Below are 17,867 nucleotides of genomic sequence, written 5' to 3'. Positions count from 1 at the left end.
GAGAATAGGTGGTATTGTCTCGCGTCCCAGCATATCTAGCATCAGGGAATACGTCAGACAACACTGTAAGATATTGTTACCGTTGTGACTCTCTACGCTATGGAAATAAATTCAGAGCTCTAGAACTATTGTGAGAAGGGCTGGACAAACGAATAACAACTGCTTCTCAAGATCGATGTCTGGAAATAACTGCCATCGCGGCAGGTGACAGGTGACAGGTGACGGAAGACGGGGACGCCTGGTGTTTAACAGTGGTAAACAGGCATATGTCCCACGCCTTCCCCTGTGTAGAAGCAGCAACTTTAAATTAATAAAAGTATTTACAGTGCAACAAGAGCAGATGAGTGATTGTGTTACATTGCAGTTCAGGTTACATTAGCATGTCATAAATAGTCAAGTGCAAGACATAAAGAGAAAGGGTCTTAAATTAAAAAAAAAAAAAAAAAAAAAAAAAAAAAAAAAAAAGAAAACAACACATTAATCACATAAACATAAGGCGTAATTAGATGCCAATACTCTTCACTCAATACATAAACTTAAGCATATTGCCAATGCATGATAGTGTTGTATATTGGGAATACTGAGGTATCTAGAGATTCTATACTTACTACAGGGTGTACAGACAGTGAACAAAAGCTTAGTAAAAACATGATACTTGATAAAATACAGGACAAAATACATGATACAATACATGAGACACGGAATACATTGATAAAATACATGAAACATGATGCAACTTTAGAAATAGTACACAACACTAAAAATGTGATATACAGAGCGGAATACGTATACAAAGGTATTAACAGAATACAAAACAGAAGATAGTGCATTAAAGATTTATGTACAATGGATATATACACAGAATACCCACACAGGTGACAGGTGACGGAGGACGGGGACGTCTGGCGTCTAACAGAGGTAAACAGGCATATGTCCCATACCCTCCCCTATCCAGACGCAACAACTACACATTACACATTAATATGATACATAATTAAGCACACACGTTTGAAATACATGACAAATAAATATACATAGAGAAAACACAGTTCAACACAAAATATACAAAACATAACAGTACAATGATACAAAGTACACACAATACGACATTAAACAGCATAAAACATATATAAACATTACGTTAAACACACACATTGCATTAAACACATAAAACATATAAGGTGCACAGTTATAGTGGCAGTTAAGTATAGTTTCAGGGAAAGTACTTTACAGTGGCAGTACTAGGCACATTGCGCAGAATGTACGCAATACCCACAAGTGAAACACTAGCGGTATACAGCATGCAGTATGTATTGTTGCACAGTTTGTTAAGGCAGAATGCAGTCACTGAGACCATTATGAATAGCACTGTTTTATAATGGGAGGCAAAGGTCTTGGCCGTAGGCCTTAATGGTGTTAACGATTTTGCACACTGTGTTGATTGCCGCTTTATTTTTAAGGATAAACTTGTGGAAGGCAGGTATGTTCGTGGGTTCCGGGAAATGGTGCTGTTCTGTGAGTGGGCACCGGAAGATATAGTGATCGGGTGTCCCCTCTTCCCCGCATACACAGCGATCCGTATTAGAAATAGTGCGTCTGTGTAAGTAGTCCGGGAAGGGACCGTGCCCAGTTACAAAGTTAGTAAGTGGAGCGTTTGCTATGAGTCTCTCCGTTGTCACCATCGGTAGAAAACCATACACTCTTCTTGCTGTGTTTCAATGTTCCCATACTCTTTGCCACCACTGGACTGCTGCGCCTTTCAGCAGTCTTTTAAGATGGGAAGGTGGCGCCGGAACAGCGATGGGACGTGCGTTGATGTTTGAGGCTGCCTCTTTGGCGAGCACGTCCGCTGCCTCATTACCTGCATTGCCTTCGTGAGCTTTCACCCACGTCATGTCCACGTGTACCTGTGGGTTTTCTTTTAAGAGTTTTTGAAGGCGGATGATCAACGGGGAAACATGGTTGTGTTTGCTTAGGGCCAGCAAGGCAGACATACTATCCGTATAGAGATAAGCTTTTGAGATTTTTCGGCTTATTAGATATTCAACAGCAGCTGTAATTGCTATCATTTCTGCCTGAAAGACGCTATTGCTGTCACCTAGGTGGCCTTTCCAATGATGTAATTCTTGGCTTTGCCAACAGTGCAGGAAAGCACTGCCAACGCCTTCAGCATGTTTAGAACCATCAGTGTAAAGTGTATGGTTGCTGATGTGCTGTATTTCCTTGTTGGGCTGTTGCATGATGTGGGTGTGGACCCCTAGTCCTTTATGCGCTGGATGTGTGTGCAGCGATGTCTTGGGGTGCTCATAAAGTGCTGGACTGTAGAGAGTACCTGCGAAGGAGTCGTCTTTCCTCAAGTGAAGGACTCTCGTATATGTCGCCTCTAGCTCGGCCTGGATGTGTAGAGGGACTATACCTGCTAGAGTAAGGGCGGAGCTCGTGGCTGTTGTGCAGTATGCCCTGCAGATGCTTATGACAAAAGGGCGTTGGAGTGATGTTAACTGCTTGATTTTCCTCGTTGTCATCGGTTGAGCCCAGATTGCAGCTGCGTACAGCGCAATCTTTTCCACCACCGTGCTATAAAGCACTTTTTGAATGTGGGGATTTAGTCCCCAATTCCTTCCTTGAAATTTCCGTGTCATTCTGGCTATAGCGGAGGTTTTTGCTCTCTGTTGCTGCAAATGTGGCACCCATGTTAAGCCAGAGTCCCAGACCACTCCTAGATACTTCTGTGTATCCATGAATTTAATGTTGCGGCCAAGTAATCGGATACAGGGACGACGTACAGGCCTCGTGCCCGGTCTTGGGATGAGGAGTGCAGAAGACTTGGTGATAGAAATCCTCAGCTTAAGGTTTTCGCATAGGCTTGCGAACTTGGCGCACGCTTCGCTGCCATTGGCTTCAATTTCGTCTCGTGTGCGACCTTTAACAAGGAGAGCCGCGTCATCAGCATATGCAATGATAGTTGTGTGATCAGGCCACGTCGCTTCGAGGATTTTGTTAAATGTCAGGTTCCAGAGCAAGGGCCCTGCACAGGACCCTTGTGGGCAGCCTCTGACATGGGTCTTAGTAACAATGCCATTATTGTTTGCCATAAGTAATTGCCTATCTGTGAGATAACTCTCAAAGACTTGGTAGATGTTCTCCGGGCATTGCGCCTCTCTGAGGGCCTGCTTGATGGCGGGCCACCAAAGGGTGTCGAAAGCGCTCTGGAGGTCTATTGAGATGAATGCAGTCTGAAGATTCTGTGAGCGATTAAGCTGGACTTCATCATATATTCGTTGAAGGGCATGTGTGGATGAGCAACCTGAACGGAAGCCATATTGCTTGGGACTGAGGAAGTTGTTTTTGTGAATATGATACTTCAGCCTGTTAACTATGATCTTTTCATAGATCTTACCCAACGCTGAAAGGAGACAGATCGGACGAAAGGAGCAGGGGTCTATTGGGTTCTTATCTTTTCTGAGAAAAAGTACCACGTGTCCCTTCTTGAAAGCTTGTGGAAATACTCTGTGGTGCAGGAGTTTATTGAAGTAGAGGCGAAAGAAGGTGGGCCGTACTCGGAAGGCGACCTTTAAGATTGCATAATCAAGTCCGTCCGGACCCGGTGCCTTCTTCAGTGGTAGATGGCGGAAGATGTGAGTGATTTCCTGCATTGTAATGGGGACATCTTCTGGCGTTCTTGGGATCTCTGTGGAGTTTCTCAAAAGTCGCTGGGCCGTCGTGTCATCCTGTTCTGGATCCGCTGGGAAGATTGCATCAAGCAGTGCTGTGGCCGTGGACCCTGCTAAGTCAATTGTTTGTGGTAGATTCCCTGGCTGCACTGGCACTTGTGCCGGCTGGAAGATTTTCTGCGTGGCCAGTTTATGCAGGATTCCGTAAGGATTGCTATTGCTGGTACAAAAATTGCGCCAGCTGTTGATTTTGGCTTCTAGAATTGCTTTTTTATAAGTAGCCCGTGCTTGTCGGAATGCAGTTAGCAACCTTTTCGTTTCTGTGCCATCGCGGCAGGAAGTTTACTTCTCGGAAGCTAAGTTCAGAGCTTACAGCCGCCATTGGAACTACTGTAGCTCGGCAAACTATATATCAATGGTGGCCATAGCGCGGCTCGCGAGCCACGTGTGTGCTCTCGCAGGAGAGTAATGTCGCTCTTATGCAAATAAAATGTGAGATATGATAAATTATAACTACTCAGTGTCCAAAAGAAAGTAATTAATTAATTTATTTTTACAAAGTTATTAGAACTGAAACTAGTCAGGATGCAACCATAATTGTTTCATTCCATTTCTTGTTAGTTAAGAAACTTAATAATGCTATTCGACAGCATTAAAAATAAATAAAAATAAAACACTGTACGGATACTATCAAAAACTCTGTAAAGAAAATCTTTAAAATTTAGATTTACTTGTGAATGCTTTACGAACTGATGGATTGATATTTGTGGATATTTTACAGGAAGGATCTCCCAAATTTCTGAATGATTAGTATCGGTAGAAACTAATTTCGTGTGGTCTTAGAGCGGAACAGAAAACGCGTGTATTGCATAAGAAACATTTCATACAGAATTTGATGCAAGTTAAAAATAATTTAGAGGTTCATTTGACGCTCGAATGGTAAGCAATTTTCGACAATTGGAAGCTTTGAGAATTTATAATAAATCTGATGACAGTCATAGCTTAAGGGATGACGCTGCCTGTAAAAGATTTCGAGAAATCCGTAAAATTTGGAGACAAGAGCCATACTTGCCATGGAACGAGCATGCGGGTAATTACGGGAGAATTTCGAGAGAGCAGAAAAACGATTTGAGTTGCTGTGTCACATTGTTAAGAATAATTCGAAGTTTCGAGAGCATTACGAATCGCTGCGATAGATCAACATTCACAAGAAAGTATCGCGAAAGATCGGAGTATTCAAAAACTGAAAAAGAGTACTTTTTACGCATCAAGCTATAATTAGAGAACCCAAAGACACCACAAAATTTTGTGTTGACTTTGACTCATCATCGCATACTGAAGGTAAACTGCCCGGACATGTTTTATTATGTCTGATATGAAATGTCTGATTTTAAATGATTGTTTAAAATCAGACATTTCTTTCCATTTGAAACTTGTTTCCCTACTTTTAAAAGGATATAAATATGGACTAGTGGCTTATGGAATGTCTAGTTACCGATCTCAGACTTTTCTGAATTTCAACATTCGGCTCTTACTGACATGAAGTTTGGTCACCATTGACATGTATAAAAGGCTTCATGAAAAAAGACTTTATATCAGAATGCCAAGGGAGTGTGCATCCCTGTCTTAAGAAAAGATGAATTGCTTTAATTGGTGCAAAGAACATGAGAATCTAAGTGAACACCAATGGTTCCATGTTCTCTTTAGCGATAAGTTGAGGTTTAGTCTAACATCTGATTCTAAATGTGTTTACATCTGGAGGGAGTCCGGAGCGCGAAGTCTTCTTTCGAGCATTATGGAAAGTGGCACTTTCGGTAATGCAGGTGGGATCGCATGGAGAGGAATAATGACTGATGAAAATACGTCCCTATACATTTCGATAGAGGATCACGTAGTATATGAACAGCGATATCGAGATAAAGTTTTAGAACCTTATGTGAGACTTTTCAGAGGACGTGAATTTTATTTATGGACAATAATTCTCATCCACTTCGAGCAATGACGAATATCCTTGAAAGTGAAAATACTGAGAGAAATACCGTGACCAAAAAAATCTATTGATCTTAACCCGATAGAGAACTTAGGAGGTTGCATTGGAAAAGAAGTTGCGCACAGACATCCGCCTTTTAGAGATTTATATGCCTTGTAAACCTCATTCATGGAGGACAGGAGATTAAATCCAAAATTGTGGTTAACAACGTTATTGCCAGCACGAAAACACATTGTCTTATGTATGTACAAGATAGGGTTGATTCCATGTGAAGCTCAGTATTAAATTCCGTACGCCTTAATTTTTTCCCTATTTATTCTTTTTCCCTTGAACTCTCCTTGTAACATGTTATTACCATTTTTATTTTTTTATGTTACAGTTTTATATCATATGTAGGGCTCTTAAATATTTTCCTTTGTATTTATATGTTATGATACTAAGTATCGTTCTACTAAAATTCATAAAATTATAGTTCACTATTTTTAAGATATCTGTGATTTCAGTGATTATCTATGACAAACCAAATAGTTTATAACAGTTTTATCTGTGATTTGAGACATCTATGATAAACCAAATAGGCTAATTTTGGTTATATAGTGCATTTGTATTTGAAGAAAGAGGCAACCAAAACAGCTAAGCCCACGCGTCCTATAGAGCTGTGTGCTATAGTTAGTTCTGCCAAATCTTAAAAACTGTTTTATTAGTTGTTGGATGGAAAATAAAAATTTGGGTAAGAAATATTAAAATAATTATAGAAATTAATAAAATATTATATATATTATTATATAAAATGTATAAGAAAAAACAAAAGAGTCGAGCCCAAATAAGAAAAGAAAAAAGATCAGACAGAAAAAACAGAAAAACTCCAAAAGTTAGAAAAAATTGTTAAAACATCATACCCAGGAACAGGATATCGTCTCTGCCAGTAAAGTTGAACAGCCTGAACAATAAACTATATTATAGGCTGAAGTTATCTCTACTAGTATAAACATACAGAAGAAACAGATACAGTTAAAATTGCAGTTACGCACATTAGCAGATACAGTTAAAATGACAAGTAAAATAAATTAGGTAAAAATATTTTTGATGATGTGGGAAGATTTCTAATTAATTTGACGGAACTTAAAGAAAACGTGCTGTCCCATTTCTAAAAGATACCAAACAAGGAAATAAGACATTTTAGTCCAGTATATTGTAATCCGTGAAGAAGTACAGATAAATGCCATGACACTGGTCGTGTTACTGTAAATTATTTGATGCTGCATCCTGCAAACCTTGTTGTTTGTTTTCAAACTCTACTATTAGTTGGCATTCAGTTATTATTACTAATAGTTGGCAAACAATTAACGGTAAAAATTAAAACACAGTTCTTCCAAATCACATGTGGAAGACATCGCCGTGTGAGAAGCATGGAAAAAATGTGACTATTGATAAAAACCTCAAAGGACAAATTTGTTACCGTGCAAATTTTTAAAATGGATTTAGAGTGGTTACTTAACATTACGCTTATGGTGTCAAAAATGCGTTAGATTTTTGTGGGCGTAGTGAAGTTATAAATACTAGTTACAATTGCAATTTTTTATTGCAGATTAAGTTATCAAATAAATGTGACAATAATGAAGCATAATTTTTAAATATGTAAAAAGTGTGCAATATAAGAGCCTTGCCGTGCAAAATGAATTCATTCAATTTGATGGTCATAATTTAGAACAAATTTTGTTGAACCAGATAAACGCATCTCCCTTTTATTCTCTACTGTTAAACACTACTCAAGGTATATAGAAGATGGATGAAATATGTATCGTGTTTAGACATGTTCATATTCCAAGCCATATTACATGTTCATATTTCCATGTTCATATTCCATAATTCGCATAAATTTTATAATTATAAAAAGTTCTTGAATTTTATGCTTTAAAAGAAAATTCTTCTAAAGGACTGAAAGAACTTATTTTCAGTTTCTTGAATAAGGAAAAAATTCGATTAAAAATATTATAGAGAAGGATATGACAGTTCTTACGTTATGAGTGGTGTCTATAATGGCTTCCAGCAAAAGATAAATCTCTTTCAGCCAAATGCAGACCATGTTTCCAGCTCGTCTCACAAATTAAACCTCATCAGTAATGAAGATGTAAGAGTTTATAAAGAAATTACATAATTTTTTTAGCATATTCCAAATTGTATATTTATTCCGTGGGAAAAATATAAACCGAAGGGATTTGCTTATAAGGTATTTCTCCCACTTCCCTAGTGTGCCTTCGTGGTGTAACGGTAGCACGCTGGGCCAGTATTCCAGAAGTCCGTGGTTCGATTCCCGGCGAAGGCGGTTGCTAATTTTTCATCTCTCTGGCTTCCAAAAAATCCTAATGACTCTACAGTGGCGCCCGAACTAAAAGGGTTATGGATGATAATTCTCCACACCCAGGATTTGGCGACTAGGTCTCCTAAAACCCTAGTCGCCCTTTAAAAAGGGAAGTATATAAGGTATTTCTCCCACTTCCCTAGCGTGCCTTCGTGTAACGGTAGCACGCTGGGCCGGTATTCCAGAGGTCCGTGGTTCGATTCCCGGCGAAGGCGGTTGCTAATTTTTCATCTCTCTGGCTTCCAAAAAATCCTAATGACTCTACATGCTAATAAATTTTACATCCGAATCGGAAATATCTTTATTGAAACTAAACCCGACCCGTTGGTCAGGTAGGATTACCTCACAAAATGCTGTAAAATTGCGTTGCGGTGACATTTCGAAAGTTTTAACTAAAAGCTATTTTAAAAGCAGCAAAAAGAGGAAAGAAAAAAAAGCGTTGCAGATTAAAAAATAATAGCACATTTTGAAATGATTTTTTTATTTGTATATTTGTGCATAAAGTATCAAATTAAATTAATTATGATTAAAAAATATTATAAAAAACTAATATAGTATGTCTAGGTGAAATTACGGAATGTTTAAATAACGCCTGCATAAATTCAAAGAAACTGCGAAATGAGTTTGAATTTATTTTATCAAAATTAAAACAAATGGCAGAAAAATGGAATATTGCTTCAGAATTTTTAACCAAGAGATAGAACAAGAGAAAATGTCATTCTGATAAGCTTTCGGCACATCATAAATTTCACCTTCGAGAAGAATATTTTAAAATGAATGCATTTTCATACATTTCGGACATTATTTTAGAGAAAATAAATTATTCATTTATTGGCATGACAAATGTGAAAGATCGATTTGGTTTTTTGGAACCTCATTTTAGTATCCATACTAAGGAAACTGAATTAACACAAAAAATGACAATTTAGTAGATATTTATTCTGAAATATCGTCGCTAGAATGTAGTTCAAAATATATAAAGGCTCTACAATTGTGTAAAGATTGCTTTAATGAAAATATGGCCATTCAAGAATTAAGGAACTGAATATTGAAAAAAATACCGTTCTATAGAAAACGACTTCGGAAAAATACATATAGTTTTCTTACTTTAGTAACGCTTCCTGTACTGTTGCTACAGTAGAAAATAGCGTTTCCAAAGCTAAAAAACATTAAAGATTAAAACAGAAGTACGACTAAGCAAACACGACTAAACTGTCTTTCACTTCTTGCCATCGAGCATGAATAGACAATTAAAAATGGACCTGACAAATATATAGATTATTTTGCCTCAACAAAAGCACGCAAAAAGAGAGCTCTGATTATATATTTCATAAATCCATATATTATTGCCAATGTAACTTATTTAGTATTTCCCCTTTTAGTTATTTATGTTTACTAAGATTGTTTCTATGTGGTTTTTATTGTTAATAAATTTTGTTTTTTTATTAAAATAGTTTTGAATTGTTTAAAAATATAAAATAGAACTCAACTATTTGATAAAATGGATTTTCAATTCATAATTGTCTATACTAATATGACATTTAGTGTATATCGTATTAGCATAGATAATTTTATTTAGATTTAGTATATAAGTGTATACATATAAAAATATAGTATATGCCACCCAGCCGGTATAGTTGTCAGTGATCCTGACTGTCGTAGCGATTTGCCCGTGTCCAAATCCTGGAGAAGGCATGGTTGCAACTGTTCGTCCCTTCGTAGGAGACAACGCTGGCCACCCATTAGGTGCTTCCATAATGAAATGGCCAGCACTTCCGGCAGTTGTAGTGGCTCAAGGCTAATACTATTAAATAAAGCGCCCGGCCCCCAAATTTCTAACTACGCCATTCATAAGGCCATGGAACTTTGAAAGTGAAAATGAGATCTGGCTGGAGGATTTTTAAGGGGCATGACTGCTTATTTTAATCAACCGAAAGTGCGTGTTTAAGGTTGACAGCAACTTATGGAAGGTGTTTAAAAGAATAAAAAACTATGTCTGTAGCAATTTATGTGATATCGCTGATGATTATTTGAAACTGCTGCAATCTTAGAATAAGAGAAATAGCATCATTTTCTCTAATTCTTGTTTTTATTTTACTACAGCAAAGCACCTGCAAGCTATCTGTTTAATGGGATGGATATCTTTGGGAAGGACTTTCTAAGGGAAACTGGCACCTCTTTCTTTCTATTTTGGTAAAATAACTACTGTTTTCATGACACTGTTACATATCGTTATTGTTGTCATTTCTATCGATAATTAGATTTCACGCCGACATTTATGTCAGCCGAAAAACGGTATCCTGTTAGGCAAAATTTACTTCTGGTTTTCTTTTTAACGGAAAGAAAAGATTTCTCAGCTCTCGTATTTAAACACTCACGTAATTTAAGTTGCTTTAATCTATCTTGCTGACGAAAGGAATTATATTATTCTTCAAAGTTTTGTATATTCGCGAAAAAAATATTCTATACTACTTTAGATATTGAAATATGTGGATGAAATATTGAAGATGGAATAAAATTTCTCTTGCATGGAATAAAATTAAATTAAACGAATTCATAAAAATGCTAAGTGATATATTTTATATGACGTTTATTAAATACAGTAAATGAAAATAAAATTTAAAAGTGCTTGAAAATAAACATATTAAAATTAATACATAAAACTTTTTAAATACAAGATTAGTTTTGTGCTCAGAAACATGCCTCCGACCATAAATTTATAACGGGAATAAAGGCGATTGAATCTGGAGTATGAGTGCTTCCTTTACCACTTGTATACTTAACTGATGTTAAAATAATTGCGTTCGGTAATGCATGGAAATTATCCATTTTTTTATCTATTTAATTACCTACAACAACTGAAGCAAGATGAAGATCCCAGCCTGATTGAATGCAAAGACGTACGGCTCCCAAAGTGAATAGTTGGATCTGTATTATTGACTGATTACCGTTACTTTTACTCAGAATGGGATAATGCTGAAAAGAGAATGCGTATAAATTTTGTTATACACTTTCGTTAAATGGTTCAAATACACTAAAATAAGGAGGATGGCAAGCCAAAAATTAGTCTAATTATCAACCTCTTCCGCATCGATAACCTAATTAGGCGCAAAGATAACATTATTAGCATTATTTTTCATTACTTTATCTTATATAAATCTAATTATATCTAATTATCTAATTATCTAATTATCTTTAATCTAATTATCTTTAATAAATCTTATTAGCATGTATTAAATGTTTTGCAATTAACTTGTATTCAAAATATAACTATTAATATAAAATTGCTGATAGAATGTAAGCTTGATACATGTTTCTTACTTAATTGAGGAAAAAAGCCATATTCCCAACAACGTTCTAAAAATACTAATATCTTTGTGTCAAGTTAAATAGCCATACAAACGTGCACAAAGAAATATACGGATGAAGGATGGCTGGCCTGCTCACTCTTTGTATTTAAAAGTGAATGAATACATGCTACTTCATATTATAACTGACTTCCATTCTCATCCTGGGGCACCACAAAAGCTAACAAGTAAGCTTAAGCTTGTTTTAACAAAAAAGATCCGTACTAGCAGCACAATCAGTCATTGCCAGTTTTGTGTTCCTTGCAAGCAAAACCATGTTTCTTAGTCCGTTCTAGTTTTGAGTTTATATATTGTCTGTATAAATAATTATTTACTTGTTTTGTGTCTTTTTGTTCATATATGCAAAGACTGAATTAATTTCAAAAGCTATATACTGTTTATTTTTGAATATCATGATCTGGGAAAATATAAAGGTTCTACGCAAAGTTCAAATATCTCAGCAGAAAGCAATAGGAGTTATAATAATTTTTATCGTTTATTCTTTAAGTTTTCTTCTCTGGTATATTTTAAAGCAACAACATCTATAACAAAAAAAAAAAAAAAAAAAAAAAAAAAAAAAAAAAAGAATACCAACTCGGAGCAGAAGAAGAAGCTAAGCTATTAGAAGCAATCCCAGAAACTTTGAAGATACAAAAAAATTACATGAATAAATTTCTGATCGTCCAAAGAAATGTGCTATTCATAGATTGAACATATCGAAATCAAATTAATGCCTTATGTAATTGCAACATTGCTTTTTGACTTACTATGCCCTTTAATGCAAAAATTGATCATATACTTTTAAATACCAAAAATTTAATAGAAAAATACATAATAAAATAAGAGTGTAATAGATAAAGATAAAATGCGTAACACAGATAATGTTTACGATAATTGTTATATGTAAAAGCAAGTGGTTTTAAAAGAATAGATTTGTATTTTCAGAAGAGAGTAAATATGCTATACATACAAAATGTTTTTCACATCGAATTTCTAATTGCAAAAATTCGAAATTTGTATAACAAGTTTGCACAGTCTCAAACTTTTAAAGAATGTTTGGGATTCATATGTAATTTATGATTATATATGATTAATGTGATATATGGGTACATCATTTTAATGTATCCACCGCTAAGTTGGAAAACCTTTATATATAACTTGCATAAAACATCTCCAGCTCCAAAAAACAAAGAGAGCTTTTGAAAAGGGCAAGGAAGTATTATTATTTTTCTCTTGTAGGATTCCTCACTCCTTTTGCCTAAGATAATAGTCGAAAAACCCAATGAACTATGTAGCGACTTATTGCTGAGTTCAAACAGCTAAAAACGTAGACTCGAGAGGGGTTGAAATACCCTTTTATTCACTCACACAAGAATTACAATCGGTCCTTTCTCGGGCTTACAGGAAGCCTCTACTTGGGCTGTAACTTAGACTAAGAAACTAAACTGCGGTTAACTAAAGGAAACTTAATCGAAGCTAAACATAAATATCTAACGTAGTCGGCGCTTAATTTAAACTAGCCGGCGAGTATCAAAAGGCACGTTATAATACGGCTGAGCGTAATAGCTTCAAGAGTGACTTAGCCTGAAGGTAAACACGCGCTACAAAGGATTCCTAGCACTCTCTATCGAAAGCTAGTTGAACCTTCCTTAAATATTTCTTCTAACTCATTTACATTCGACGCGTATCTAAAACCTCATTCTGGTACGGAGTTGTAAGTGGAAACAAGAACTGATAAAAGGAAAGGACTCTGAAATTAAAATAACTGTTATAAAATTTAAATATACCTTACACCCTTAATAATTACGAGACATCCAGAGGCATCGTTAATAAACATTTAGCAGCTTTTAAAACAGAAATTTATCCAGGAGTTATTGAGAATTATTGAACTCTACACATGTCGCATATGGATAAACTGGCATCATTTAAAACACGCGTATTGTTAAATGGTAATATAAATAAAGATTTTTGAATTTATACCAGATGAAGACTTCACATTTTCACATTTGGAAAAACAAATAGTGTTCATTTGAATAAAGTAAGTATGCACATTTAAATTTTACCGAGGTCAAACATATGTCAGAGTTTACTCAATATTACAGGGATGCATTAAATACTGCAGTTCGCATGCGATTTTTAATCCTTACACTAGTTTCTAAAGCTAGATGGCGATTTCGCTTCAGAAATTTGCAGTTGTATATTTTAATATTTATGGTTGTGTAAAATTTATTTGCATTCTTTCTGTATCCACTCATTACGAGTAAATTTTATGTAAAAATCCAGGAAAATATAAAAGTGCTTTCAGACGAAAACAAAAATCTCACGTTACATAATTAGAGAGAGAGAAAATGCCCTGTCATCATTAAAATTGGGGTATATTGCAGAATTCGGGCAATAAAAACTGAAACTCCTGCCTCTTGGAACTTTACTATTATTTTAGAAATATTCTGGAGGCCAATACTACGGCGATTCTTCTTAAAAATGATAGACATAAATCTTGCTCATTTATTGAAGGTATTTTTTATTCACGCCTTTTTCAAAACAGTTTTTTTTTTTTTTTTTGCTTTATGGTCATGGGGGAATAAAAACGTTTTCCTGATAAACAAGACACAAGGAAACACTGTTATTTTTCTGTGCCTCCTACCACTAATAAAACTGGGAGATTTGACGCTTTTTTCAGAAAAAAAATGATTAATTAAAAAAGTAGTGAAACAATAATGTTATATTCAGGAATGTTATATTGCACTCAGTTAAAGAAGGAATATTCAATTAACTTTGGTAAACTCTTGGTCGAATAGTTTAACTCCAGCAGGCCTTCGAGTCTTATGTACCTCGTCTTATCCCACTTTTCCCTATACAGCTTATCAAAACTATTAAACCTTTTTATTTAACGTTTCCATGTGAAATTTTTAACAATTTTTAAAAGGAATGAAATACAAGAAATTATAATTTTAATTAACTTGCACTTTGAATATCTTGAATAATATACTATAGCGCCTCAAGGAAGAGTTAACTGTTAAAATTTTAAAAAATTTGAGAAAATTTATAAATTTTAAAATATCAAAACATTACATAAATAATTTCCTCTATTTTCCAGAACTTAGGCAATAATATCTTTCCTATCTTATAAAAATACAAATCACGAAGAATTTGAATTTAAATCACCTGCGTTTGTTTTTGCATTTCTATTTTGAATGTAAAATATCATAAGCAGAAAATTATCGAAAAATCCAAAACGTATAACTATACTACTTGAAAATTTTAAAGATGAAATGTATTAAGAATTGTATTAGAAATGTATTCCAGTGAATACTCTAGTGCAAAGTTTTAACATTACGTTCGATTTTATTTTGCATGCAGAGTCTACAGTGCAGAAACAGTATAGTAAGAAATTTTTAAGTTTATAAAGTTGTTTTTGGTTATAGGCACATATTTGGTTATAGGTCATACTTATAATGTAAGCTGATGCTTGTTGAAAAATATTATTAAGAATTTTAAATTAAATAATTTTTAATTGATTTATTTACTTACGTTGACGAGCTATATACTGTTATAATTTCAAAATTAAATTAAAGAAACCTATGCAAAGCAACAACTTACTTCCGCGCATCTGATCTCTACTGGTAATGGACAAGATTTTATCGCTAACCGTTAACAAGAATATCTTTACAATTAGTTAATAACTGATATGAATTTTGAAAAGCATTAGATAAAAAGCTTTTCTTAAAATTCTTCTAAAATAACTTTCTTCTTTTAAGCTTTTCTTAAAATTCTTCTAAAATAACTTTCTTCTTTTAAGCTTTTCTTAAAATTCTTCTAAAATAACTTTCTTCTTTTAAGCTTTTCTTAAAATTCTTCTAAAATAACTTTCTTCTTTTCTTAAGCTTTTATTTAAATAATTTAGAACTCTTTTAAAGAGTTTAGTGAGAACATGATAACAAAATTTATGCACAGAAATAAAATGCAGGAGGGTAAATATGGAATTTTAATTTATATATATATATATATATATATATATATATGTATTAAATGCGATATTTAATAGATTATGTCTATCGAGATATATATCATAGGTAGCATAGAAATATATCTATCAAACTCGCCTTATGAAAAAAATTGAAACAGACCTATAAGAATGCTATAGAAACTCTAGTTCTTGTTACAAGACATACTTATATGAAGACCTTCAATATATTTAAAAGATCCCTTAAAATTTACTGCCAGGCGTTTGCAAAAATTTAAATAACTACGCGAAACTGATAAGAAAATCTAGCTGCCGTTCTGAAATACATTCGTTATAATAATATTTAGCGTTATGTTTGTTAGGATGTCAAGTAAAATTTCTATCATTAAAGTGTTAAAGTATTTCGGCTTTGCTTAAATGATGAAAGTAAAAAAAAAACATGTAGCCATATATTATAAAAGTTAATAATGGAAGTTTCAATATTTTTTAAAGAAATATTCGCAGCTTACCCGATGAAGGCACTGTCAGTAGTAGAAGAGCGCGAACTGTTCCTCTTGAAGCAATCGAGGAGTTTGTGATATTTATAGTAACGAGCTTCTTCTCTAGCCAAGATGAAGTCTTTAGAGAAACAGAAATAGTTTTTACAGTGAACAAAATTCACAATGGCATATTGAGATCGCGAGAGCTACAAAATCACAGAGAGATAGCATTATTTGGCTCAATGCTCTTTCATTTGGCCCAAGATCAATAATTTTTTTTTCTTTATCAAAATATTTATCGCACTGCTCCAGTTTATCACACTCTAAAAGTTGGGCGAAGGAAAACCATTTTTTCAATAAATATTGTTGAAACTCCTCTACAATCTCTCTCTCTTTATGGCGTGATCGATATTTACATATGAAACGATTCAGAGTCTGAATTACTCTCATTCAATCAAAGCTTAATAACTCGCGTGAAACACTACTTTGACAAAGGAAATGTGATGTCACAGTCAGCATTTCGCCAATAGTTGAGTATATTGTTAGCGTTGAGTGTAAAATGTTAAGAGTGTAAAATTTTATATTATTGAATTAAGGGGACTCATACACCTTAAACCCCTCATGATCTTCGAATATGTGACTGTTGCAAGAATTGAGATATTTTATTTATTTTAAAAGCAATTACTTCCAACCTTTTACAGGTGACTACATAACATAGCTGCTTTGGAAACTAGTAACCAGAAAGTTTGTGTTGCCCCAAATATTTTTGTAATTCAATCCTCTTCATGACAAAATATTTCGCCATGTTTCAACCTTGCGCGCATGATATTTTAAAAATGGCTAATGGTACATACTTGAAATTGGATGGAATTCTTTATAGGGGCACTATTTTCTAACTGAACCAACAATCTGATGAATATTTTAATATTGAAAAATTTTATGGACGCAAATATTACAAATTTTGTTAATAAAATACATTTTATAAACTCAACTCAAAATCAAATAAAAATTTGACATGAAATTTTTAGAATTTTAGGTTCACAGTAGTTTCTAAATGTTATAAAAGCTATATATTAAATATGGAATTAAATTATGAAACAGAATGCTTTAAACTGTGCGCGCAAGTTGGAAACATGACGAAAAATGTTGTCACAAAGCGGATTAAATTATAAAACTATTTGTGGCAACACAATCTTTCTGATTACTATTTCAGAAAGCAGCTATATTATGTAGTCAGCTGTAAAAAGTTGGTAATAACTGCTTTTAAAATAAGTAAGTTATCCCAATTCTTGCAACAGTCACCTATTCAAACATCTTATGGGTTTTAAGGTGTATGAGTCCCCTTAACATATGGCAAAAAAAAATAAATTCAGTTACAAAAGTCTTAATTTTTATTAAAGTTATGTATTAATTATTTGTTAATTATTTATGTATTAATTATTTGTTAATTATTTATGTATTAAGTTATTTGTAATTATGTAGGAGGGGAATTTTGTAAAATATTGTCAAACTTCGATTTAATTATTGCCAAAAATCTATTAAAATTTGTTATTATGTTGGGATGTTTTTACTTATTATCCTGATCTTGACCTATACTTCTGATATTATATTAAATGAACTAATCACTAACGAACTAAGTGGAAGAGACTGTCTGTCGTACGCCTTAAAGAGGACAATATGCTTAGCTCCGTCCAGTTTTGACTAAGAAAATCTTTACCTCCAACCGCGCGAAAGTGCTTTCCGCTAGATTGCATTTAAGTGCCCGATTCCGTAAGTACACAATACATTTACAAATATCTATGTCCTTTTCGTGATTCGAAACCGAGCCTATCGATACGACAGCCAGCACTGCTGATGATATCCGATCAGGGCAGCATTGAGTTGAAGTTATCAATCAAGGGAAAACTGAATCCATTTTTAAATATGATACATATTTCGAAAAGCTAAACTGTTTTGTTGTGCTTATTAACTATCCAATCAGTTTACGTTTTCAGCGCAAAGCAGCAGCGTAAAGTTAACTTTAGAATAAAGTTTTTGATACAGAATAGTTT

At 34.1% G+C, this 17,867-nt stretch overlaps 1 protein-coding gene across 3 annotated transcripts in view; it reads right to left on the bottom strand.

The window, feature by feature from the left end:
• The window catches only part of AQP (aquaporin), a 60,948-nt gene extending 44,954 nt beyond the window's left edge, over window positions 1-15,994 (bottom strand). The window contains exon 1 of one of the 3 annotated variants that reach the window (XM_035353663.2): window positions 15,847-15,994. The gene's annotated coding sequence lies outside the window, so the exon portion shown is untranslated. Of the gene's footprint in view, window positions 1-10,875; window positions 10,996-15,846 lie in introns of those variants that run through there. The other 2 variants (XM_085809015.1, XM_035353664.2) reach the window with 2 other exon arrangements.
• Window positions 15,995-17,867: the final 1,873 nt, after the last annotated feature.

This window comes from Stegodyphus dumicola, chromosome X2 (genome assembly GCF_044657685.1).
Source record: "Stegodyphus dumicola isolate Sdum_Otavi_A_Nest chromosome X2, ASM4465768v1".
Lineage (NCBI taxonomy): Eukaryota > Metazoa > Arthropoda > Arachnida > Araneae > Eresidae > Stegodyphus > Stegodyphus dumicola.
This window is presented reverse-complemented; position numbering and strand designations above follow the sequence as displayed.